This window comes from Parasteatoda tepidariorum, chromosome 10, assembly GCF_982258835.1.
Source record: "Parasteatoda tepidariorum strain Cologne lab strain chromosome 10, Ptep-v5.0, whole genome shotgun sequence".
NCBI classification, from domain to species: Eukaryota; Metazoa; Arthropoda; class Arachnida; order Araneae; family Theridiidae; genus Parasteatoda; species Parasteatoda tepidariorum.
Window position 1 is genome coordinate 67,926,943 of NC_141764.1, and position 27,686 is coordinate 67,954,628.

At 27.9% G+C, this 27,686-nt stretch overlaps 1 protein-coding gene and 1 long non-coding RNA gene across 4 annotated transcripts in view; one reads left to right on the top strand and one right to left on the bottom strand.

Annotated features, from left to right (window-relative positions):
* Positions 1-27,686, top strand: part of LOC107454903 (protein turtle) — a 973,849-nt gene that overhangs the window by 781,997 nt on the left and 164,166 nt on the right. The gene's annotated exons all lie outside the window — the stretch shown is intronic.
* The window catches only part of LOC107454905 (uncharacterized), a 15,193-nt gene continuing 5,310 nt past the window's right edge, over positions 17,804-27,686 (bottom strand). Inside the window, exons 2-4 of one of the 2 annotated variants that reach the window (XR_011637391.2) lie at positions 27,334-27,443; positions 22,771-22,859; positions 17,804-18,057 (exon numbers count right to left, since the gene is read on the bottom strand). This is a non-coding gene — a long non-coding RNA (uncharacterized LOC107454905). The remainder of the gene's footprint in view (positions 18,058-22,770; positions 22,860-27,333; positions 27,444-27,686) is intronic. The other variant, XR_006224799.3, reaches the window with a different exon arrangement.

Genomic DNA, 27,686 nt, shown 5'->3' on the forward strand with positions numbered 1-27,686 from the left:
AATATCCTTTTTACTGATATTATTTCAGTCAGTATATTATTTCGCACTATGAGACTGCTTGATAAGAACGCCTACCGAGAATTAATTATGATCAAATACATTCATAGTTTATCTATCATTGTCGAGCGTAATATAAACTGCACATTCAAAATTCTATAGAATACCTTTGTTCAACCGAAACACCCGAAATAATGCAGGAGTAATTAAGCCGTCACTTCTTTGGATGTCTCACAACCTATTCAATTCAGTCTCTAAAAGCATTTTTCTTTCCTACACCGTCGGTATTCTATTCACAGATTATCGATCAAGTCGACTAGTGGTTATAAATCCCGTAGAGGTAATAGGAAACCCCCTTCTAACTGATGAACTGCCATCAGAACTTCTATTCGTGGGTTTGTGAACTTTCAACACCGGTTAAAAATGACACCTTGATTAATAGGCCAACCAGGCTTCCTCTGTATGAAGGGAACTCCATCAGTTATTTAAACGTTCACTTTTAGGAAAACCTCTGGACTGGTGCCTTTTGGTACCTGATCCCAACGATTTCCGGGAACATGAATCAAATTGCAATTCACCACCACATTCTTTTCGATCCACCTTTCTCTATTCGACGATGGAAAGGAATTGGTTTTGGAGATAGAAATTCGAAATCACGTCTTCGAACGGGACAAAAAGTATTCATCAATTTCTGAAATGGACGCTTGGTCGTTTGCAGTTGTGAATACTTTTTGGCGCAATATCGAAGTTTTTGGCGCTGTAATGTTACGATAAAACGTGGATCTTCTTACCAACTGCCTTGATGCGCAATAAATTGAAAGAGTAGTTATTGAAATATTGAGCCAATTTTAAATAGTAGTTTTAAAACTACTTTTTAAAACTGGTATCAAATATTGCTTACGTGTCATTTAGAGTAGTTGTTTTGAAAAGCCAGCTCAGTCAATATTTTGTTTGATAAAATATTTTCCTCCTTTGTTTGCCAATTTTAAAAATACTTTATTAACCACAGCAATGATTCTGTTAAAATAATAACCACACTAATTTCTGATTTATTTCATTTATTTATTTTACTCTTAAATATACAATTCAGCTTTTCTTTTACGTTAAAAATCAAATTAATAAAGACAATGAAACATCTCCGAAAATCTTTTTTTTAAATCTTTTTTTTATTTATTGACATACTTAGATAGACGGCATATCACCTGGGTGAACAAACACTACCGCTTCACCCCAAGTTCATTAACACAAACTCAGTGGAGTTCCTGCCATCTTATATTCAGAAAAGGCGCGGACTGGCTGGATATCCCTTGGACACGGGGAGATTTCTCAGTGGTAAAGATTGACAGATTCATGTCGACTTAAAATGTAGGAAGTCTCTGTTATCTTTCAATCTGTTTTAGTTGTATTTCAATGATGCGCCATATTACATGGTAGTACTGAAAATTGGGTTGTTGGATGCCTTACTAGTTCTTTCTTTAGTTTCTTTAGTTCCTTTATATCTGCCAATACATCAGTTCAATGAAGGAAAAGAATTAGTTTTGAAAATAGGAAAGGGAAATCATGTCTAAAACGACAGAAAGAATTCATAAATACTTGAAATGGAATTTTGGTCTTCCCAGTGGAGAATATTTTTAATGCAATATCATATTTTTAGTACCTACTACTACTATTCAAACGTATATATATATGTATATATATATATGGAATGTAAAATAGTAAAAATATTATTATAGTTTTAATTTACTAACATTTCTTCTTGAGGAATATAACTAGTATTAAAATTTATACATCTCAGAAATAAAACTCTCACAATAACTATAATATAACTAGTATTAAAATCTGTTAACTCGTTCATATCAAAACAATTTCTGCCAATTCATATATATTTACTCAAATATATATTTTTTGAATTTTTATTTTATGAAATACAATTTTTGAGATGAAAACTGTCTAAAAATATTGTTAAGCCATGATTTTTTGCCTAAAATTGCCAAATTGTTACAAAATTAGTTTCTCGCATCATCTGTTAAAATGAATATAGTTCTGTATCAGAAAACAAGTGCCTAATTTATTTTAAAAACAAAAAATTATATTGTATGTGTATTGAGTATGCTTTGTTGTCGTTTAGAAATATAAAATATTTGCAAGATATAATAAGATTTCTTTATTAAAAAATAATTCTTTAATCTACTGAAAAATTAGTTTATCGCAACTAAAAGGATATTTTTAGCATTTTATGCAATTTATTTATTTATTATTATTTTTTTTCTAATTTTACAACTTCTCCACAATTTTTATTTTATGTTTTGTTTTCGCCTCGTTCAGCTTTATAACAGTTTTCTCCATCTTTTAACTAACGATTGCATTTCAGAGAAATAAGTAATTAAACCAGAAATCCGGCCAGCATTCTAAGCGGAGAAAACAACTTTACTAATTACGGTTTTAACGATTCGCTAGCAAAGGTGAAAAATAAAATTATATGATGGAAGTGTGTGTAACATTTTATTATTAAAAGAGTAGAATTTTGAGTAAAATACCTCAATTATTTATTTTTTATGATGAAATTCTGAAATTTAGAAACATAAATAGGTATACTTAATATAATTTTGAACACCAGATTTCTGGAATTTTAAATGATTTTATTGTGAACTAAAGGTTTTTGATAAGACGTTTAAAGGATGTTTTTAATATTTCTTGCGATTTAGTTCCAAAATTGTTCAACTTAAAACAAGCTAAACTGTCTATAAAATAATTAAAATTAAATAAAGATACGTGTAAAATAAATGTGATTTTTTTTCGCTTATGAAAGTTTAAATATTAGTCTTATTAACGAATAGTATAGCTACAAAAATTTGCGCATTTGAAAATTTTAACTCCAAGTTTGGTTAAAAGATAGAATATATCTAAAAAATGTATGACTATGAAACTTTAAAATCCAGTTCTAAATCTAGATTGATGATTAATATGGTTGGCTTCATTCTACTAAAAAAGCAGTTTCGTTAGTTTCTAGTTCATTATAAGATACACTGTCCAAATTCTTCAGCAAATAGACGGAAGTGTATAGCTAAGTATTAAGCAATAGTGTATTGCCAAAAAGTAAAGTGAAACAAAGTAAAGGAATGTAAAAGTTTTATTAAGTATTTGCTTTTAAACACTTTATTTTAACTTTTTACTCTTAAATATTTAAAACACTATGTATATATATATATATATATATATATGTTACTCTTGTATGATACTATAAATCGAACTGTATTTTATCGTCTCCGTAGGCGTTTTTTTTTTTTTTGAAAAAAGATGCTGTTTTGATTTTCTGTATGAAGATTCTGTATTTGAAAAAAATAATGTTTGCGGCAATATGGTATTTGAGATGCCTTTTTAACATTTTCTGAAATATTAAGCCAATGAATAGAATGGCATTAGTTTCTATACGAATTAAAACAATAAATAACTTATTGCGTCTGTGATGCTTTTAAGCTACAATATAATTACGTTAACATTATTTGCCTAGCGTATTTTGCTTTATACTAAGACTTTTTATTTAAACAATTTTAAAATCAATTGAGATCGCTGAAATATGCTAAGCTAAACAATATTAAAATCAATTGAGATAGCTGAAATATGCTTAGCTAAGTAATTTTAATATTAATTGACATCATTATATTCGAAAGAGAAAAAAGCAGAACATATTCACCCGTTTACCAAAAATACCAGGAAACAGCATACGTATTCTTATTGATTGTTTATTAAAAAACGATCAACTAAATCATGAAAGACAATTTCAGTTACATGTCATGCTGATGCAAGATTTAAATAACCACATATTACTGATGGAAGTTAGGCAACAACGTAAAACTTTGATGACGATTTCAAAAAGTAACTAACTGCTAAAGTTAACTTTTTAAAATATTTGGAAAGAACCTAAGTAAATTAGGTCTAAATCATATTTTTTATATTTTTGAAATTAATATGAAATAAGATGTAGGTAACCTTGCAAATTCCTTTATATTTCAATGTTTATATTAAAAGATTATGATATATATATATATAGATAAAGATATATAAATATATAGATAAAGATATATATATATATATATCTAAAATATATATATATATATATATATATATATATATATATATATATATATATATATATATATATATATATATATATATATATAAACCTTTGGGGTTGTCAAGCGTTTGCAAGTTGGGGAAGGAGTCCACTACTCACATTGGCATAACACTAAGTGCAAATGGGAAAACTGTAAAATTAATTTCAGTGCTAACTAAGACTAAGTTGCAGTGAGAAAAAATAAATAAATGTGTACTTAAATCTACTAAATACTTCAAAAAGCTTCAAAATTCTTTCTTCCAATACCTGTCATTTTGACCCCTGTTTGCAATATATCGGTAGCTCTGTATAATTTATAAATTTTTAATTACATAGAAGTCAAACTCTTACTCGAATGTTTCACCTAATTTGAGGTCGAACACAACATTTATTATGATAAAATACTGCGTTTCAGTGGAAAAAAATACAAAGGAATGTGTACTAAAGCTTAATAATTACTTCATAAAGCTATGGCTTTCCTCGAAGTTTCAAAAGTTCTCCTTTTTACCCTTTGTTTGTACAAATCTATATAATTTATAAATCTTTAATACAATCCTTTATTATATAATCAGAATTATTTATTTTTATTAACTTTTATTTACTTTTTGCACGTAATTCACAGGGGAACAAAGTTATTACTAAGGTCTAATATTAAGTTTCAGTGGAAGAAAATAAAGGGATGTGTGTTAAAGCTTAGTAAATACTTCATAAAGCCTTCGCATTCTTCCTTCAAGTTTGAAACCAGTCATTTTTAAATCTTGTAATTTAATAAATTGTCTATACAAATATGCATAATTTATAAACCTTTAACATAACGATTCATTATATAGACACAAAATCATACTTTTATTCCTATTTTTTCTCATTATTCATAACATGGCACATTAATTATGATAGTCTAATGCTAAGTTGCAGAGGGAAAACAAAGTAAAGGAATGTGTACTGAAGCTTAATAAATACTTCATAAAGCCTCAGCATTCCTCCTTCCAATTCCAGAAGCAGTCGTTTTTACCCCTTGTTTGTAGCTCTCTCAAACTGCAACCGTCGTAAATTCGCCAGCGAAAATGGCACTGGTTTCACTTTTGTATCCCCATTTCGTGGCTTTACAGATGAGTTTCTGTTCGGAACCATTAAGGAGTAATTACTGTGGACATAATGCAGGGGAGTTGTAACCAACACTTCTCGTTGGACTCCGTGACTACGTAGCCAAGTTTTATCTTTAACCCGAACTCAGCGACTTTCTTTCACAAGCAACAGTTTTCTCTATATCTAATGCGAAGTCATTTGCAGGGTTTTCTGAAGAACTGCACTTAAGAGTATCGCTTTAGAGAAGTGTTGCACTCTGTCTCAGTCCCAGGAAATATTCTTCTGCGTAAATAATTAAGAAGCCACAACTTGGGAGGGAATATTTCTGTATTTATAGTTCTGAATAAGAGTTGCATGTAAAGTTGCTTCATTATTGGTGCTGGGCCTTAATTGCTAAGGAAGGTTTGCCATTGAGTCACGTAGGCTGCGTTTACTATTTATAGTTTCCAAAAGTGAGTGATTAAAATGCTATCTAGTGTATTCCTTCGAAATGGAATGATAATAATAACAATATCAAATAAAATTTGAATGATGAAACAGAGCTTCCAAAAATTGCTTTAATTGTTATATAATGAATAATTTAGTTACAATTTTTCAAATATTTCGCTTTTATACGTTGTTAAAAGATAGTAACAGAACTAGATTATATTACTTTGAAATATTTTTAAACGCAAAAGCTTATAGTGACTATACATGGCTTTCAGCGAAGCAAGAGTGCAGGAGTTTATATGCTTAGGAGTTTATGAAACTTATTATACTTAGTTTTATACGAAGCAATTTGTACTAATAGCTTATTATACTAAGCTTATTATACCTATACTACGTTATTAAAATAAAAGGATCTTGTTGATAATCTTGATTAACTTTACAAGGAGTCATTTTTTTCTAATATATAACTAAACCAATACCGCACGAGCCTAGAGTGTGCCAAAGCAGGAGGGAACTTGAAAGTTAAGCTCCACAGTTTCAGAGTCAATGACATGGTGATAATGTGGTGAGAATTGCGCACCGGCTACCTTTATTTCCTAAAGCAGCTTATACCTGCTGATTAGCTTCAAATACCTCTAAGAGATAAAAATCCAACCCATAACAATAACAGCTCAGTGTTTTAGATTTCAGTGATCAGTGATTAGTACATTCACTTTGGGCCAATCGTTGTTCACGTACTACTATTCTATGTATTATTCTTGTGTATATTATTTTTGTTACATTGAACAATTCAGAACATTATCTGAAATAAAGAAAATATAAAACTTAAAATGTCATACTATTTAGTCGATAGTTTTTCAACTATGCCTCTATGATCTTTTTATCATACTTTAGTTTTGAATATCTTTATTACATTCACTACGTTCGTTAAATAACTAATTTTTTGAAGTATACTAGTACGGAATTGATTAAGCAACACTATAATTAAATTTAAGATTTATCTTTTAATTTATCACTCATCAAAAATTTGTCTAAAATTTATCTTGAGTTTAAAATTTATACCTTAATTTAATAGATGTTAGAGAATTTGTCTAAATTTATTAATCTAAAACAGAACAATATGTTTGAGCAGTGATAATTTTTATGAAGTCAATAGATTTAAATTATCTTAATTTTTGCAAAACTATTGTATTGTTCCATATGACTTAAGGAATTATCAATAAAACTTATAACAATTTACAAAACTATAACTGTTTTATAGATACGTGTTTTCTTAGACAATATGAAAAATTTTATTATTGCAATGTTTTAATAATTGATGCTTTGATTTATAAAATTTTATAACGTTTAAAAAATAATTTTAAAAATAAATTTTAATTTTTAATTAACTTTAAATTAATATTAAAATTATCAAATTAGTTATTACTGTAAAGATTTATTCACCATGATGATTTTTCATTATTATTTCGTACGTTGTACTTTGCACTGAACGTAACTCTCAAGCTTAGCAGCTAAACTTCTATCATATTTTAACACAGGATAACTACAAAATATACTCTAACATCCTACATGTACAACACAACATCTAATGAATATATTCATTAAAATTGTACGAGCAAGCAGGGGTAATATAAACAAGTTTAAATGACCGTCTTAGAAAAACACCTTAATAACACTTTACCACAACAGCAGATTGATTGCGTACCAGCTACAGACAATGAACTCTTGCCTCAGCCTATGTGATCTCCAAATCCTATCCCATGTAATTTTTTTTCCGGGAGTTTTTCATATGTTCCAAGTCCAAAGATGTGGCTGACTTTAAAATCAGTTATAGTACTGTTATTATCAGCATCCATAGCATTTTGAGATTTGATGAATTCCATATAACAACAGGAGATTATATAGAACATTTGTGATGTGTGAGCTCAAAAGTTGCTTATGTAACTGTGTATATGCATTTTTAAGAAATAAATTTTATTACACTTTGCATAGTGCTCCTATGAAAAGATAGCATTCATTTTAAATTACCTTGTAAAATGTATTTGCCATTTTTTACGTAAGGTTTTTGTTTTATTTCCATCTTTACAACGTTTTTATACTTTTTGAATTGAGAATCCTTAACAAAAAATTAGTTTAAATAATTTTCTTTTAAAAAATCGAACATCAGCTTCAGCATCAAAAATGAAGTTTACGCGTCATCTCAACATATTAAACTCCATTCAATAAAGTGAAGTTTTTCATAGTGAAGATTATTACGTTAGACTACCAACGTTCCCAGAAATCGACCCTTGCACGTATACCGAAGAACTGAAGAATTTATTCTCAAGTTCTCGAGTATGGTGAAAATGAAGTACTTTTGTAAGCAACAATCAAATTTGACTTTAATGAAGCTTTTCCTGCCGTTCGAAGACTTCAAAAGGAAAAGAGAATAATAGAACGAAGAAGTTTTCTTCTCTTTCCTAAATCAGTTCGCAGTGCCTTTATTAGATTACGGTCGCCAAGCAGAGAAAATATTTTGTGAATTTCTACCTTTATTAAAGAGAAAATGCTTTGTCCTTTTCTTGGAATCATGATATTGCTAGATATTTCTTTATTTTCAGTGTATTTCTAGCGATAGCCATCATATGTACATTCAGCTACATAATTTAGTATGTATCGTGTTAAAAAAGTTTAAAAATAAGGAGATTGAATGGAAAGAATTCCGATTGCAGCTACATTATAAGAGAATGCTTTATCACTCCGAAATTCAATTCAGTAAATCATGATATTGTTAAAAACTGCTTTTAAGAGATGGGAATAATAATCCGTGATATGTTGAATTTCGCATGATGGAATGTCAAACGATATTATGACATTTATAATGATATATCTGATTGATTTTATTTTAAATGTATAAGTGTTGCCGAAATTGAAAGTGGAAAAATTGTCAAAACAAATCTCTAGGGATGTTCCCATCGCGTAGGTAGCAGGTCTATGCTATCCCTTACAAAAAATAAGGTGTTTTTGAGGTTGTTTGGGGATTTACTGTTGTAAAAATACACCTAAAGTAGAAAATGAGGTTATGTTTATCATTAAAATAACCTCATTAATAAACCACAATTTCAACCTCATTTACACCTCACTAAATTGACCTCAAATGTAACTCAAAAATAATTTTATTTTAGATCATGTAAAATTATCCACATCTCAATTAAACGTATTTACTTGATGTGTAAAAAAAATAATCCGTTCACCTCAAAAACAATCTCCCTAAGCTGGATTACTCTAAAGTAGATTTCCACCAACTTCAAAACAACCTCAAGTGTGAATAAAACAACTTCATACACCTTGAGAGGTTGATCTTCTAAGGTTGTTTTTAAAATCAAATTCGAATAAACCTCAAATCAAACTTGACACCTCAAAACAACATTCATATAAACCTCAAACTACAGTCAATTTTTGTAAGGGATTGCTGTAGAATGATAGTGGTTAGTTCAAAGATTCCATCATCTCGTCGAAAGACTGGCAACGCGCCTCTTGTTATGCTTTTTTAAATGAAGAAATGGAAGGTTACTGGCTGACAGATCTGGACTACACGGTGAGTGTTCCAACACTTCCCACGTAAGGTCTTCCGGATTTCACAGGAGACGTCTGGGTGGGCATGGAAATGCAGAAAGATCATATGTGTTAAGAAATGCCCTGGCAGTTTATTTTTGATTGCTTTTCGTAGTTTCGTCAGAGTACTGCGATATTGTGTTGAATTGATAGCATTTCCTTGGTGCAGGAAATCAGTTGTTGTTCCGATTTTAACTCATTCATCTATAGCATGACTTTATTGTGCATCGATTTCTCTATCACGAACACCTTTCACTGTTGAACGTCATATTCAGTGCATACCTCCTACAACCCTTTATAGCCATATACGGTGGAGCTGCTATAGTTACAGTTACAACTACTTATAACATAATTAATAAGGATCATGTTGCAAAACGTTAATAATTTTAAACTAATTATTATTATTAACTATGAACTATTTACTTTAATCATTAATTGTGAAGAAATGGATTTTTTAAAAGTAAAATCACATCCCTGCTGTATAAGTTCAAAAAAAGCACAAAACTTTTGTAGATTTTTTGAAATCATCATACTGTTAAATGTTTCTGTATTTTCAGTAAATTTGCAGATAGTAGCATATAGTTCTGAATCATCTAGTATATAATTACTGCATATATAATTTAGTACATATTGCATGAAGAGTGCTTAAAAAAACTAGAGGCTGAATGAATTTTACAAATAATTCCGGTAAATGCAACGCTAGAAGAGATAAATTCTACAATGCAGAGTACAATTATTGGAATAATAATTTTAGATCATACTTTAATTTAACTTTCAATAGACGTGTAAAGATAACCATCAAATATAGCCTTAATTTTTGCGATATACTATGATGAATAATATTATAATTCGTGATATAACAATTTTGTGACTACTGATTACATTATGTATACGAATCTTGTTGCAGAACTTTCTAACTAAGAAAAAAAATTTATTTTAAGAACAAAATCAGAAATATCCAAGGTAAGAAGATATTTTGACTAACCAACAATGATATTTTAATTTTTGGTGATGCATAGAATAATACCATGATAAACTTTGATGTTAAAATTTTTAAATTTTTCGGAAGTATTTTATTTTGAAAAAAAAAAAAAACTTGTGATTGCGTAATGCATTTATAACATGTTTAAAGACTTTCTTATGAAGAATGAACGTTTTTAAGTGATATAAATAAACTGAGCTTTCATTATAAAAAGATTATATTTTATTATTTCATTAAATCAAATATGTTTTATGAAAAAAAATTTGGAAAAAAGACTAAACTCGAGTTAGTTGAATAGATTGAGAAAAAAAATATATTGAGCAATAAACGCGGCAAAGCATGGCACTTTCAGAAACGAAAATTAAATATTAAAAAGAAGGCAACAATTTAGAAAACATTAAACTTTATAGTAGTCTTTTAAAGTCATTTTTATAGCAACATGTCATAGATTATATTTTACTAAAATGTCTCTTATTAACCTGCTTGTAGTTCAGCCTTTTACATTTTAGTTTAATGAATCCTCTTAAGTAAAATGTTGAAATCTATTCTTAAATATTAAGCAACTATGTCTATCGTAAAAAAGTCTGTTCAAAACATTTTCTTACTTAAGTTTCCATATAAGTGTGTATAATCTTAATATTTATTCGTTTCATATTAATTTAAACACATATCATAAGAAATGCGTAATATAAAAAAATACACACATATTTTTATTTTTAAGGTTCTAAAGCTTATTTTTTATAGCAAATATAATAAGTGGTTTATGGAAAAAAATTGCGAGTCAATATTTTGAGTTTCACGAAAATTCTCATATTTTTCATATTGATGAAAAAGAGTTAAGATTCACATATAAAAATATGAAAATATAATCCTTCAAAGAGATTGATTTTTCCAGAAAATATATCGCTTGAAAGAAATGATTTTTCAGAGAATATACGACTTAGAAAAAAATGTAACGCAAAACCAGGTTTCATACTGGAATCAAATATTTATATTATGATCTGCATATTGTTTCTTTTTTACTTAGCGTTTTTTTACCAAATACTTATGGAGAAAAATGTCATTTAAATCTGCAAGTTTGACATTTTCATTTTATGATAAACAATATGAGTAAGATCTTTATAACGAAGTAAAGTCTAAATTGATTTTGCCAGAAAAAAAATTTTTTGGAACATCTTTCTAATCATACATAAGATATTAAAAATATTTTTGGATTTTGGAAGAAGAAAAGTATTGTGTGATACCAGTGTCTAGCTGCAATTTTAATATGGTGCACTATATAATCTTTTGAATCCGTTTCTTTCTTTTTTTGCATTAGATATTAGATATTTTTATACGAAAGGATTATTTGATTTCAATGAAACTGCTTTCATATAAATTATAAAAAATAAAACACGAAAATATTTCATAAAATGAAAGGTATATAGACAAAGATATTATTATTATTATAGAAGTAGTAGTAAAAATTGTTAACCTTTTCATGTTTAGACTGTCTCACTAGAATTGACAAGGGTAAACTTTATCTTTAATCTTAAAAATAAAGCTTATTTTATTCCAATAATTTTTATATTCACTGTAAAAATTAGGAGAATTAAATCCTAGAATGCTTAATGATGAGGAATTAACGAACAAGTACTTAAAACGTCCACTTGACGTAAGCAACTTTGTAGTGTTTTCTACCTGAAAAAGAAATCTAAAATAAATACTGCACTTTATGACATTTCTAAAAAAAAAGCAAAACATAATTCAAGTTAAAAAAAGACAAACAAATTTTACAGAATTAAACCATAGACTTGATATTTTTTTCGTTCATATGGTAGGGGAGGGTGGCCTAAAGCGGGTAGGTTAACAATAAACTCTCAAATGTTGTAGTTTTTGGGCTTTTATAGCAGGGTTTTTGATTTTATTTCTTAAGAGAGATCTTGAACTTTGAAATAAAAAATGATTATTGCGTTATTTTAAATTTTATGATTATTTATTATCAAAAATAAAAAACACTGAAAAAACCCGCTTTGCCCTACAAGGGGCCTAAAGCGGGTAAGCCGTTTGGGCAAAGCGGGTAAGCACCATAGATTTTACAAATACAAGCGCATATTAATTTTCGTAAACATTAATAATGAGACCTTAATCACACGTATAATAAGCGTTAAAAATAACATTTAAATAACAATTTTAGACTTATTTTATCAGTCTCAAATTATGATTTGCTATTCTTGACATAGTTCGCAAAAATAAGACCCTCTTCCTGAATAAGTTGTGCAAGCTTCATGAGCCCAGTCTTTACAATCACCACATTCAATCCAATCTTCTAGCGGTGGATCCTCATAAGGCCCCTCACAAACAAGACAAAAATACTCTTTTACAATTTTTTTCTATGAAGCTCTTTGCATTTTAGTTTTACTTGGTTTACTTGTCGAAGGAGAATTTTTTTTAATTTTTTTGAACAGCAGCATTGTTACTAAGACGTTTCTTCTTTTCTTCCTGTTCTATTTGCATATTTTTAAATGGTGAACTTGTTAAGACTTCAGATCTTTGGGTTTTACGTTTACGGCTAGTTTTGTTCGGAGTAGGTTTTGGTAGCGGTCTAATATCCAAAGGCTTCACATGAGGTGTCAATGGCTCTTCTACTGCTTGAAATGAATTGTCACTAGTTGTCGTAGAACATGAAGGATCATCTTCAACAGCTGGATCATACGAAGTTTCTCCGTTTGTGCGTCGTAGCGAAATCCTTGAAGTTTGAGAGTAATTGTGATCCACGTTTTCAAATACAGATGTAGAAATAGAGCAATCAGAATTATTAGAAAGACGACCAGCATCAGTAGATTGGATTTGTGATGGACTATCGTTGGTGTTTTCAATAACTTCAGCCCTGTCTGTCAGACTAGCTGGCAAAAAGTCAGCATCACTAAATATGTGTCGGTTTGTGGACCATATTCCTGAGGATTTAAATCCTTGAATAGCATTTTGTGCACTAGCTGCTTTTGAATATGCTTTTCCAACAAGTGAAGCTACGTCGTACTGAGTAATTATTCTACCTACATGGCCTCGTTGAAAAATAGAAACTTCTTGTTCAAAGTAAGTTTTGAACGGTCCATAAACGCAACGGTCCAGAGGTTGCATGCGATGAGAGGTTGCATGCATAACAAAAATTACATTATTTTGTCTAGCATATTCAAGGGCCTCAATATATTTGTGAGATTCATATACCCGCTTTGCCCTACCCGCTTTGCCCAAAAGCATATTTTTTACTAAAAAAGTTATAACCTTAAATAAAAATTTTTTTTAAAAAATTGAACATCGTAGTTTATAGGGGAATAGTGTTAGAATAATATAATAATATTGACAATAAAAAAAATAAGCCGGCTTTCGACTAGCCACAAGTTACATATCTTGAGTTTTTTTAATAAACTTATTAATTTTTTTATTTTGTGCTTGGTTACGCCATGTCGCTTTACTTCTGCTCCGCTAGGACTGATTGAAACTCGTGAGTATTCGGGTAATCACGGTATACTTGGATATCGGCGCTTGCAAGCCATGCGGCGGGATACGAATGCCTACCCGCTTTAGGCGACTTACCCGCTTTAGGCTACCCTCCCCTAATGGTTTACCGTTAATTCCGTATTTAAAAATTTTGTTCTTATTACTACTCATTTATCAGAAATTCGAATCTGAGAAGTAAATTTAACCAAAATGTTGGTTTTCATTTTATTCTCTGATAAAATTACCCAATTTTACCACATTTACCAAATTTTATCATGCATTTATGAAAGTATATTTTATTGTTAAGCTTACGAAGATCATTACCAATATACTTAAATAAAATTACGGATCTTTTTGTTCAAGCCAATTGAGTCAGAAATGCTCTAAATTTTATTATATAGTTATTAGTAGTTTTGATCATTCCTTTTTTCGTAATGCACGGATGTGTAAGTGTTACTGACTTATGCGGGAATGAGAATATTTTCCTTTTCCAGAAACCTATTTTATTATTATTTTAGCAAATCTGATTTTATGCAAGACCGCTGCCAGTGATACTCAAGCTCTGTGTTCTACTAGGATTTGTTTCTTTACGAACAATCCATGGCAGGGCTGGGACAAATTGGATAAGACTGATTTAGAGATGTAAGAGGTTATCTTTGATTTCGGGAAAACTTACGGTACCAATGAAACAAGATTTGAATTTTTTTTTCTTTATTTAAAAATTAAATATTATCAAAGCATTCATATTTTCAAGCATAATTATTTTAATGTGTTTTATTTGTCAAAATTATTTGATGCGTTTACAATTATGTATGAATTATGCATTAAAAAAGTGATTATTCTTGAATTTAATTCCGTGTGATGAAAATTTCCAAAGAAAAATTACTATTTTCTGTCATTAATCGAATTTACAGGGTGATATTCGTGTATATTTGTGTGAATATTCATGAATATTTGTGTGAATATTCGTGAATATTTGTGTTATATCTGTGAACTGAGTTTTAGACAAAATGAATGATTAATCTACTAAAACTTATCTCATTTTATCCCGTAGATCACAATTTTTGTTAGACTTCACAATTTAAGTTTCAGCTGTTAATTAATTTAACCGAAAGCGTTTTAGTACAAAATATGTTTAGAAAGCGTTTTAGAAAAACATGAGTGACTAATTTTTCAATAAATATTTATATAAGTAATACTTAAAACTTGAAAAAAGAGATTTAAGAGAAGAGAAAAAAATTCTCAAATCTTCTGTTTTTTAAATATTGTGAAGTCTAAATCAAAATATTTTTATTTTTTATTAATTTCACGTGTAAGAACAAATAAAAGGCTCTCTATCGATTGTTATGCATCCAAACTAGTTAAACTGTTCGCTATTATCAGATTTCTACCTTTAGGAATTATTTCAGATAAAAAAAATTCAAAACTAATTTAATACATTTACCTTAATTTTCAAAGCCGATTTTTATGCAAACATAATAGAGAAAAATGTCTAGCTTACATTTTTTTCTGCTTATTTGATTAGTCTTACATTCAAACATTTTGTATTTGGTATTCGGAAAACTTAGTTACTAAAAAAGAAAGACTTGAATTTTTAAAAATCATCGAACAAAAAAATTAGTGACTTAAAATTTCCTACTGCGTTTCCTATTGTTAAGCTAAGCATTTTTAAATACTTGCTGAAGGTTTTTCGAACATATAAACCTAAACCGAATCGTTTGTCTTTTTTTCAGGAAAACAAAACATGGTTTGAATGTAAACTTTAGATCATGCTTAATAGCAAGAACATCAGTTATTTCTTTTAAATCTGAAATTTACAAACTGGGATTTTCTCTTGAAGACATTCTTACCTTGTAAACCAAAGTGGAAAGCAGTCGTATCCATTACTGGAAAGGAAAGAAACTTAATGGTTATTGATTGCTCAACTCTGGTAATGTTGGTAGCCTAAAGTACACGTACCTTATGCTCCCTGGGGTAACTATTGTAAACGTGCCTTGGCACTCGTAAAATATCCATTCCCATAGAATGTTTTTTTTCTCTTTCCCCAAGTGAAAAGAATGGAGGCAACTTTCCGCCTAAAGCATATAAAACGATCGTTTGGCAAGCTCAGATGGAATTTTAGAGTTTTACTTTGGCGATATTTTTAAGTACTTACACAGGTGAATTTACTCTGGGTCATAAAATGAGAAAAAAGTGGACATTATTTTAAAATCTCAAATACCAAAATAAATATTGAGCGTAGAAATGGTGAAAAAAGCTATTTAATGTCGTACTATTTTAAAATGTTTCTTAAAATATGCAATAAAAATATTAAATATTTTTACAACTTGAAATCAAAAGGAGTATTTTTTTTATTTATTTTTATACATTTCCTTAATTGCAAAGAAATTTTTTTTAATTATTTTAAAGTGAAAAATTTCCTTTTATTAATTAACACTTGGTCACTTGTTAACGAAAATCAGAATTTTTTTTTAAAAAATTAGTACACGTTGTTGTACTATTGTATGCATGGGCACATTTTCAGGGAAAAATAAAGTTCCTTTTTTATGTGTAAATACTTCATTGAAACAATATCCTGTACTATTTTTATATTAATAACAATTCATTCATTTTTCTACTAAATAATCAATATTTCGAAATAGTGCTGCAGTTTAAATTAAAGTCTAGTGTCGTGCGTTTAAAAGGTGTACAATTATGTACAGTCACGTTTATGAAGTAGCATTGGTACATTCATCAATATAATTCTCAATATAGTTTCTTCAGTAATATGGCTCATGTTTATTGGGCATTATTTGGTTATGGTAGTTATTGAAGCATCGTGTTAATTCGCAATATCGATATTTATCACCTTTTTGAAATATAATACATCAGCAGCCTATGTTAGTTTTTACAAAGAGAGTTCTAACATAGCTCTGATTTATTGAGCACAAATTATGCTAGTTTTTAAAACATCTTGCCAATGCGCAATGTCTGAGGTTCTCGCATATTCAAAATATAGTAATACCGCAGCTTATTCAATCTTTTTTAAAGAAAGTTATGACATAGCTCGGGTTTGTAGAACACAAATTTGTTACGTAAGTTTCTGAAGTAATATAATTGATGTTGCTTCAGCAATATGGTTTAAGTTTATAGAACATAAATTATGTTAGTTCTTGAAGCATATTGTGGTGCTCAATTTCTTGCCTATTTATAACATAATAAAATATTATGTAACCACGAGCTATATAAAATTTTTAAAGGAAGCTCTTACATAGCTTAGGTTTATAGAGTCCAAATTGGTTATGTTAGTTCTTGCAGCAATGCAAATAATGTTGCTTCAGCATTATAGCTCACCTTTTTTTAATATTTATGAATTATATTAGTTCTTGAAGCATTTTGTCCACCTGCAATAAATATACCGTTACAATAAATCGTTTTCTATTCATATTCTCTATTTCTAATTTTGTGTACATCATAGTACATTATATATTATATTATATTATATTATATTATATTGTTCTTTACTTAAATCTAATTTCTACAATTTCAAATGATGTAAAATTTTATTGCCGCCGGTTATGAATTTCTCAAAATTTAAACATTGTGTTGGCAAAGTTAAGACTTCCTGTCTTCAAACTCTGGCAGACTCTTTCATCTGGTGGGCCCTATTGAAACTTGTATTAAATCTTGCTTTAAGCAACATTTGCCAAGTGGCAAAATAGGTCAATAAATTTCCACTCTATAGTTACATAGTAACCTTGGAACTGTGTGTACATTTTATGTTTCAACTCCGCTATTTGCTATCAGTTGAAAGCAGCGTATTTAACATAACTGAAGTACCGTTATACATATATATTCCAATTGTCAGACATATTCAGCGCATTTTGCGATCTTTAGAATTAACCTAAGAGGCAAATTTAAGTGTTCTTCAAGAAATAAAGCTAATAATTTTCCGACATTTGACATAGATTATTATAAAAAGCTGTTTTCTGCTTCTTTTTATTAATAGCTTACGTATTGTTAATTTCAATAAAAAATCAGATATTTTTAATGTGTGGTAGAGATTTCCAGGTAAAATAATAAATAAATGTAGGAAATTCTAGTTGATAAAAAAGGCAAATATTAATGAAGTTGAATTTGTATTTGAAGTAACTCACTCTGCATTTCAGTTAACAATTAAATAGTTCCTGGAAAATACTGAAATGTTGTTATGCCTTATTATATATAATAATTAAATACACAATAAATGCGTTGTAAACAAATACGTTATAAACTAAATACGTACTATAATATAATACCTCTATTGAAATACGTAATTTATGGTAGTAACTTTTACATGAAATAGCTTGAAACTCGGTTGAAAACAATGCCCCATCTTCCTATGTTCAGTTTATTTCTGGAAAAAAAATTTTAAATCAATAAAAGATAATCTAGATTTTAAAGATAATCAATTAAAATAATGGAATCAACATACCATTTTTAAGATGAATTTATTTGTCTTGGTAGAAAAATTAGAAGGATTAAAGTCCAAATAAAAAGTTCTTTTACGTTCAAAAATGCTAAACATTTATTTCACTAACGCGAATAACACTCATAACTTTGTAAAACACAAAATATAAAAGTGTCAACAAACACAAAATAAAAACCAAGTTCTTTGACGATTTTGAAACGCAGCTTCTTAAATAGAATATCTAATTTCGGGGGAAATTTACGTTCATTTCTTTAAAGGAAAATTCACAGAAAAATTTTAAAAATTCAATCTTCACTTGACAGAAGCTCTCAGCAAAATGCCTCTAATCTTACTAAGTACTTCGAAAGAATTTTTATTTCTTAATTTCAGTTCTTAAAACGGATGTTTTAAAACTGTAACGAGAACATTTTCAGTATATTTTGGGGATTAAATGTTTTTGAAATAAACTCTTGCTTACAAAAATAATCAAAATTTAAAGAAAATATCTCATTACCTAATGGATGAAAGCTTTTACTTTAAAACGCAAGAATCTGTGATTGAATTAAATCCTGTATTTATCTCATTTTTGATATGAAAACACTTATCGCTAACTGCTGTAAACAACTCTGAAGTCAAGAAGATTATTAAAATCTACTCTTATATTGAGTTTCCATCATTAATGATTAAAATAACAAGTTCGGGCTGAATTCTAAGTATTTTAATTCTTAATAAGGTTTGATGGTTTTTAAGTTTGTTTATATAGAGTAAGAAATGAAATGCAGGTAGAAATTTGAATATTTAAACAAATAATATCACATTTAAATGTTTATTAAATTTAATCGTAGCTCTTACTATTTTCGGTAAACTAGCAATTTATAATTAAATGGTGTTTTAATATAAAAGTAAAGCCGCGATTCTTCACGAATTAAGGCATTCACCTTTCATTGTAAAGAACCGGAGTTCGATCCCCGATGGAGGTTTGAAGCCCACTTAGCTTCAGATCGATGTTTACCAGCTTGTCTGGGAAGTAAAGGTGGTCTATTGCCAGTGCTGATCACATTACCACAATCATTTCGTTGGCCACGAAATTGTGAGCCTTTACCTTCATGAACCCCTGGCCCACAATGAGCTGCTGTAGGAATACTTTACTTTTACTAAATATGAAAGAGGATAAATCAATAATAAGTCTTTTAATTAATCTTAAGTAAACGAAGGATTTTTAAAATTTCCGGAGTACTAAGTTTTTAGACGTTAAAAAAATTACACAAATTCTGTTTTTCTTTTACTTCAGTGCAACTATTACTTTAAATACTACAATTAAAAAGCTGTTTGCCTCTTTTGGGGTGTTAACTTTATACAGAATTTTGGACTGAGCCTTTCTGTGCACAACTTAAAAATTTAACTAAATGCTGCAAGCTGTTTCGTTACCCAAGTTAATATACTGAATTAACTGCTTTAGATATTAAACTTAGTCTACCAAATAAATTTAAGTATGCTATTGGTGTTCATATATTCGCACAAATAGTATACGCATATAGCGGAGTATTAAATATTCGCTAATGAATCCAAAACATTTAGAAACAAAAAGAATAATTGTAAGTTAAAAATTGAGTTTATTTATCTCATGAAGTCTCAAAAAATCATGAAATTTATCTACGAAACCATTTAAGCGCGTCAAGTTTGTAACGTAAAAGCACGTGATTTGTGACGAACGATAACTCTTAAATATACGACGAAAATGCTTCCTTAAAGACAGAGCCTCATCTTTTTGAGATTGCTAACTAAAAATGACGAAACAAGAATGAAGATTAGGCGATTGAGAATAAAGTGACAATAAAGTCGACCGGTATGTATGGTGTTTAAGGAGGTGGCCTCGTACCAAAACGTTCTCGGGTTCAAATCTCGCTTAGGGAATGGTAGAAATTTATCTCTCTGCTCCATCAATCCTTATTGTGATGATTGGACAACATTGATACACACCTATATGGTGCCCACAATAAAGTAATTATTAGAAAAAAATTTGATACATTGGGCGTTACAAGGTTTTTTTGTGTGAAAAGAACTAGAATGACGGAGTATTTGTTTAATTTTTTAATTTTAACAAATTTAATTTCCTCGAAGAAGTGGCGATTGCTATTTCTCCATTTTGACGAAGTTTTTGTTCGGAGCATACGCCAATGAAACGGTTTCGTTAAAAACGGAGAATGTTTCGTGAAATTTGAGTAGCAATTTCGTACGGTGTATAATAATAAAAACAATACATGCAAGTAAAAAATTGAATTTTTTTGATTTTTGTTTATTTTATGCAGTTTCAAGAAAAGAATCTAATTTATCTGCCAAACCATTTAAGAGGCATCGCATTTTTAACGTAGCAATTTTATGTTTTGGAAAGACTGAAATTTGGAACAAGACCAATTCCGCATCATCTCTTGGAGCTGAGATTGCCTTGAAAACGAATGAAAACTATAATAGAATATATCTGGGGTGAGAAAAAATAAAACAAAATAAGGAACTACCCGGGAAGAAAGCACGAAATGCATCTGGTCTATTACCATAAATTTCAAGTAATTTAAAGTCTTTTAAAGAAAGATGTATTTCTTAGGGGCTTCTTGGATGCTATATTTTTTAAGATACTCTTCCAGTATACGAATAAATGTTATTGATTTGCTGCCCTTGGCCATTTCTCAAACTTTCTTGAAGCATTCTAAGCAAACTGTTTAATTTTAAAATTGCTTTTATATTGAAAAATTATTAATCTTTACAGATATTTTTTTACGTTTTTGATTCGTTTTTAGGATCATAACTTACATTTCTGACTTTTTTTTTAAACTAATGCATGTTTTTCTTAATAAAAACTTATAATATATTTTAAATAATCCATCAAAACAAATTGCATGCATTAAAGTTCACAAAATACTTCATTAGCGTGCGAAGAAAAAATGATAGTAAAATTACCGTTCTGAATGGAAATATTCGGATGAAAAAACGTAATTCTGGTAATAAAACTAAAATATACAGTACTTAAACCATCCTTTTTTGTTTGTTCTTAATGTAATGGTTTTGTTTAGTTTATATATTATTTATTTCAGAGAAAGAGATTCTGTGGAAAATAAATAGTTTTGATAAAGGCATAATTATTTAAACAATTGTAAAATTAAAACAATTCATATTCAATTATTAGCTAATTGAATGTTAATTTTTACTGAAAATTCTAATTTTAAAAATTATACTTCTTATTACCTCGCATTAAATAAAAAATACAACGCTTAGAAGTAAATTTAACCGAATGAATGGTTTTAATGTCATGCTCTAAGGTACCATGATACAAATATCAAATTTTGCCACATTTGCCAAATTTGTTCACATATTATAAACCAAATTTTATCGTTAATTTTACTAAAACCATTTCCGAAGGCCTGCGATAAAAATTACAAAGATTCTTGGTGTACCCATAGGGCCAGAAATACGGTAAATGTTTCCTTATTCCGGTATTGTTCACCATATGTTTTCCTCACTTCATTAGTCTAATTAAATCATTCTTTTATGCAAGATTAATTTTTATTTAATTTTAAAAATATATTTTATAAATGCATGATACAGGAACTGTATAACTCGTGCCTGTACAATGCATAGATTAACATTATCTTAGAAAATCGAAAATATATAATGTATATGTTAGAGTAAGAGATCAGCTTTTCATCCCTTCAGAGGGTAGACCATGAGTAACCTTTAACCCGGAAAAGACACCGGTGTTTCATGATGTATATCATAACTATAAATTATTAAAATTATGCTTAATATTAAATAAATATTATTTATATTATTATATATTATTTAATAATTTTCTTTTATTTTGCCCTGAATTAATGCAAAAAAACTCGAAAACTCAAAACGCAAAAAATGCTGTAAATAATAATTTTACGTCAAAGAGTGAACTCCTGATTTTTTCTTTCTATCTTGACAAATTGAACAATTAGTGCTTAAATGACCTCAATTTTACGAAATTTAACTAATGCCATTAAGACTGATGAAACGTAAAACACGTTACTGCACTACATATAAACGAATAGAAATTACTTTATCGTTATCGGGAAATAGAACTTTAAAAAGTTCTAAATGAAGAAAGGAACAACTTTGCCCTTTCCATTTCCAGCGTTTTCTTTGTGCATTTCTTTGATTTTTTTTTAAAAGTTTCTTTTAAATCGATAATTGATTAATCCTGAGAGCTTCTACCAATTTTTTTTGGGGGGGTGCTTTTTTTATCGTTTTAAGTGAATTGTCATTAGGTACCTCTGAGAGTAGAAATTGCAAAAAAAGAACTTCGAACAAAAAAAATTTGTTCTGGAAATAGAGAGGTTCGCAAAAGAATTCAGTGCTTATTTTTTTAAGAGTTGCTTCTCCATCAAAGGTGCGGAAATAATAAGAGTACAGTTAACTTTTCTCGGTGTTTGAGCAAACCAATTCCGGTTTTATTTGAGTGCTTCTGTAAAAGTTCCTTGAAATGCAGCCATAAATGTTATCAAATTGTTTTAGAAACTATAAACAAGTAAAAGTTTAATGATTTTTACAAGTGTTTGTTTTCAGTAGTGTAAAAGAATCAGTGAAAAGTTTGTTACACTCATTTCTTAAGATGAATTTAACATGCTTGAATGTACTTACTTATAAATAGACAATTTACCAGATTTCAATTTAATTTCATCTAAGCAATCAGAATGACTGATTGTTGCGTCTGGAAAAATCCCGAGAAACTGCAAATAGGAAGTTTCTCATTCGTATTGGATTATCATAAATTTAATTGGAATCATTATAAATATCTGATTATTATAAATTTTATCAGAAAGGTGAAAAATACCACATTTTGCATGCATGCCAAACGACCACATTTTTGTGTCCTTAATAACACACATAATTAATATTACATTCGTATTGTTTAATTGTTGCAGTGAAATGACAAAATTGTCCTGGTGTCTGATGGCTATAAAATTTTTTATATCAATCTTTTCTGTCTATATAAAATTTTTAATTTAAAAAAAATGGTGCATCCGTTTTGTTAAGCCTAGTTATTCATATTCTCTCTGTTAATACCAGATTTGTAAATTTTATTTTAAGACTTAGTGTATAAGATTCCCTTTAAATTAATGATTAATACTTAATATTTTTTTCGTAGAAAGACTATACTGACTTTTAAGTTCATCTATTCATACTCTAATTATAAATTTTAGTACTATTGTTCATAAAAAAGGGGGGCAACTTCTTTACATCAAGTAGTGTAAAAAAAATATTCCTGGTGTTGAGAAACACATAGTATCAAGAATTGTCTGTGGCTATAATCTACTGTGTAAATTAGTTGCCACCATTTTTGGTTAATATACGCTTAAGTTTATTACAGTATAAGAAGAAAAATCTCCGTTAAAATATATATGTTTCTGATTGTATGATATTTATATTTTAATTTTTTATATCTCAATGACTTGTAATAAGTAATTTTATAATGTTGAATTTCTATCCGGTTCGATTAAGTTTCTTTTCGAATTCATCTAAATATTATGTATGTGCTACACTTAATGAAAATTAGTGATGTTTAATTTATAAAACTAATTTTAATTCATGAATTAATGTTTGTAGGCATCTTAAATTAATGATTCTTACTTTGTATTGTATCGTAAAAATATTTTTTCTGACTCATGTTAATCATACCCTACTGTTATAATAAATTGTCTTACTACTAAATACAAAATATGATGTCAGCTGTTTTACACCAAGCAGTGACAGAGAACATTCTATGTCTTTCCGAACTACTCCACTGCTACCTTTTGATGCAAAAGAATGCCCATTAGAACACCACTTTTGTGAAAAGTAGTTTTCTACATTTTTGCTATAAAGATATACAAAGTATGAAATAAAAGAAATAACGATATGCACTTCTTCACAGACTTTGAGCAACTTATCAAATCAAACCCATTCATAAAATCGAAAAAAATATTAATTTTTCTGAAAATTATGTTTCTGGAATAAATTTAATATACCTAAATAAAAATCTAAATATATATATATATATATATATATATATATATATATATATATATATATATATATATATATATATATATATATATATATATATATATATATATATATATATATATATATATATATATATATAATCAAATAAACATGTTAAAATTTTTTTATCTTATTTCTCAGAAGTGGCAGAGTCTTCAAAGAGTTTTGCATGCAAATTTCTACTTTTTTACGATGAAAAAAATATCTCACATTATACACTCGTTCTGATAAATTCAATATCAATCACACACACATAAGAATTGATAAAATTTAAGAGGAATTAGCATTTCTGATTTTTATATATATATATATATATACATACACTACCGGTCAAAAGTTTGCGAAAATTTTAAAATCTACAAAGAAAAGGTCTAAATTCAAATGTTCATAGAACTATGAAAAATCATACAAATTGCATGACAATTTGGTATGTTCTAAAATGAACCCTCTACAGTTAGTTACATATAATCAAATTGCAATACTTTGTTTTTTGCGAACTGAATCCAGCTTTTCATCATGGGTTGTTTTTATGGTGAAAAAATTTTCTAAGTTTGAACACTTGCTAAACTTGCAAAAAACAATTTTTGTACTATTAATTGCTAATTAATTTAATGGAAAATAGTTATTTGAATCGTTCTATGTAAGCCCTCAAAATTTCAGATCGATTTGATTTTTTTTAACGAAGTTATAGAATTTTGAAAAACATGTGTACTTTTCTCGATTTTTGAGCATTCCACATATGCAGTCTTTTGGTCTATACATCTTCTACCAAAGAACCTTTTAATTTTAATGTTTTCTATATTATCAAATAATTAATATTTATTATAAAACAATTATTCTTATTCATTATTGTAATTATTGTTATTACAAAAAAATTATTATGAATATAATTATAACTTTTATGGGATCATTTGGATCGACAAATTTGGAAACTCTGATATTTCGAATCGAAATCAGTTATGGGACATTTTACGACAGGAATGGAACTCTATATCACTTGAACTGATTAATGATTTGTTAGAACGAATTCCACGCATATGTAAGGATATAATAAGAGCAAAAGGTGGATGATTCGAGGAATCTAAGATTTAAATGTTAATTTATTTAATTACGAAATACGAATAAGAATATGTTAAATATTTGACCTGTTGTAAATAAAATAGTTTAATAAAAATGCAAATTTTTTATACTATTGTTATTATTTTCTTAGAATTATTTTTTCAGAATTATTTATGTAATTATTGTTATAACTTTTTACTTTAATTTAATGTAAAGTAAAAATATCACAAGAAAACTAATACATATCAGCAGTAAATATAAACACTAATAATTACTATAATGAATAAGAATATTCGTTTTATAATAAATATTAATTATTTGAAAATGTAGAAAACATTAAAATTAAAAAGTTCTTTGGTAGAAAGTTCTTTGGTATAGACCAAAAGACTGTATATGTGGAATGCTCAAAAATCGAGAAAAGTACACATGTTTTTCAAAATTCTATAGCTTCGTCAAAAAAAAATCAAATCGATCTGAAATTTTGAGGGCTTACATAGAACGATTCAAATAACTATTTTCCATTAACAGAAAGTACAAAAAAAATTTTTTGCAAGTTTGGCAAGTGTTCAAACTGAAAAAATTTTTTCACCATAAAAACAACCCATGATGAAAAGCTGGATTCAGTTCGTAAAAAACAAAATATTGCAATTTGATCATATGTAACTAACTGTAGAGGGTTCATTTTAGAACCTATCAAATTTTCATGCAATTTGAAGGATTTTTCGCAGTTCTATGAACATTTGAATTTAGACTTTTTCTTTGTAGATTTCAAAATTTTCGCAAACTTTTGACCGGTAGTGTATATATATATATATATATATATATATATATATATATATATATATATATATATATATATATATATATATATATATATATATATATATATATATATATATATATATATATATATATATATATATATATATATATATATATATATATATATATATATATATATATATATATATATATATATATATATATATACACTACCGGTCAAAAGTATATATATATATATATATACTTTTGACCGGTCAAAAGTATATATATATAAAGAATATATATATATATATATATATATATATATATATATATATATATATATATATATATATATATATATATTCTTTAATTTGATTAAAGTTATAAAAAATAATTTGGAAATCAATGTTTCTATTAATGGTTACGCGTATTTGAAAATTTTAAAATACCATACTTACAGTCTTAAGTGGTGTTTTGCCTAAATTTTAAGAACTAAATTTGAAGAAGTTTTTCACTTTGTTATCAATACAAATAGATAACTTTATATGGCATCTATAATATCGAAGCCTAATGAAAACTTTATAAACTTTATGAGCAGTTTTCATTAGAGTGATTGAAAAAAAGAATGTGATAATTTTACAGTACATTGAATTAAAAAAAAGTAAAATGTGAAAAAAAAAATATTTAGGTTTTTTGTATTATTTTAACAAAAATTTCGTATATTGTTATCTATACTTCACAGAATCAAGCTGTACTAAAGAGGCAGTTTTAATAAAACAATATTTATTTGGAACATCAACAAGGAAAAATAAATTTAAATACCCATAATGAGTTAGTATAAATTTTAAATACCAAAAAAAAGCCTAATCTTAACAAAAAAATACATTCACTCTCCGGCCTTCCAAAAAATTCTCTCGTTTTTCTATTTTTTTCTTGGTTTCGATTTTGATTTCTTCCTTATGTTCTTCGATTAATGCTTGTGTTGGAAGAATTTTTTTAGACCCTAAGACACTTATCGAAATGCCTAAATATGATATATATAATATCAAAATTTAATAAAGATACAACTGTGAACAGTGATTATGAGCAACGATTTATGTATAAGTTAATAGGGATAAGTTATTTCCATTATTTTAACTCAAAATTTTGAAAATATTTCCTATACTGTTACCACTACTCTACCGAATCAAGCTAAACTGAAGAAATGGTTTTTATAAAACAATATATTTATTTAAAACATCAACCACACATCACACGAAAATAAATTAAAATACCCGTAATGGGCTAGAAGAAACCATAAAGCAAAACATCTGATCTAAACAAAAATCCACTTACTATCAGACTTTACGAAAATCTTCTCGCTCATTTTTTTTCTTCATTTCAATGTTGATTACCTTGTGTTGTTTTTCTATTAATTCCTGCTTTATTTGATTTTTTTAAGGATTCTGAAACATTTACAGAAATACCTTGACATGATATCTATATCAAAAACGTTATATTTATATCAAAAACGTTATATCTATATCAAAAACTATATATAAAAGTTATAACCAGTGATTTACATAATTGAAAAAATGTAGTATCTTTAATGTGCTTAAAATTGAAACAAAAAAAATTCAAAAAAAAATAATAACAAGTTTTTGATATTTTGCCTAAATTTTAGCATATGTGTTTAAAAAAATTTCTTA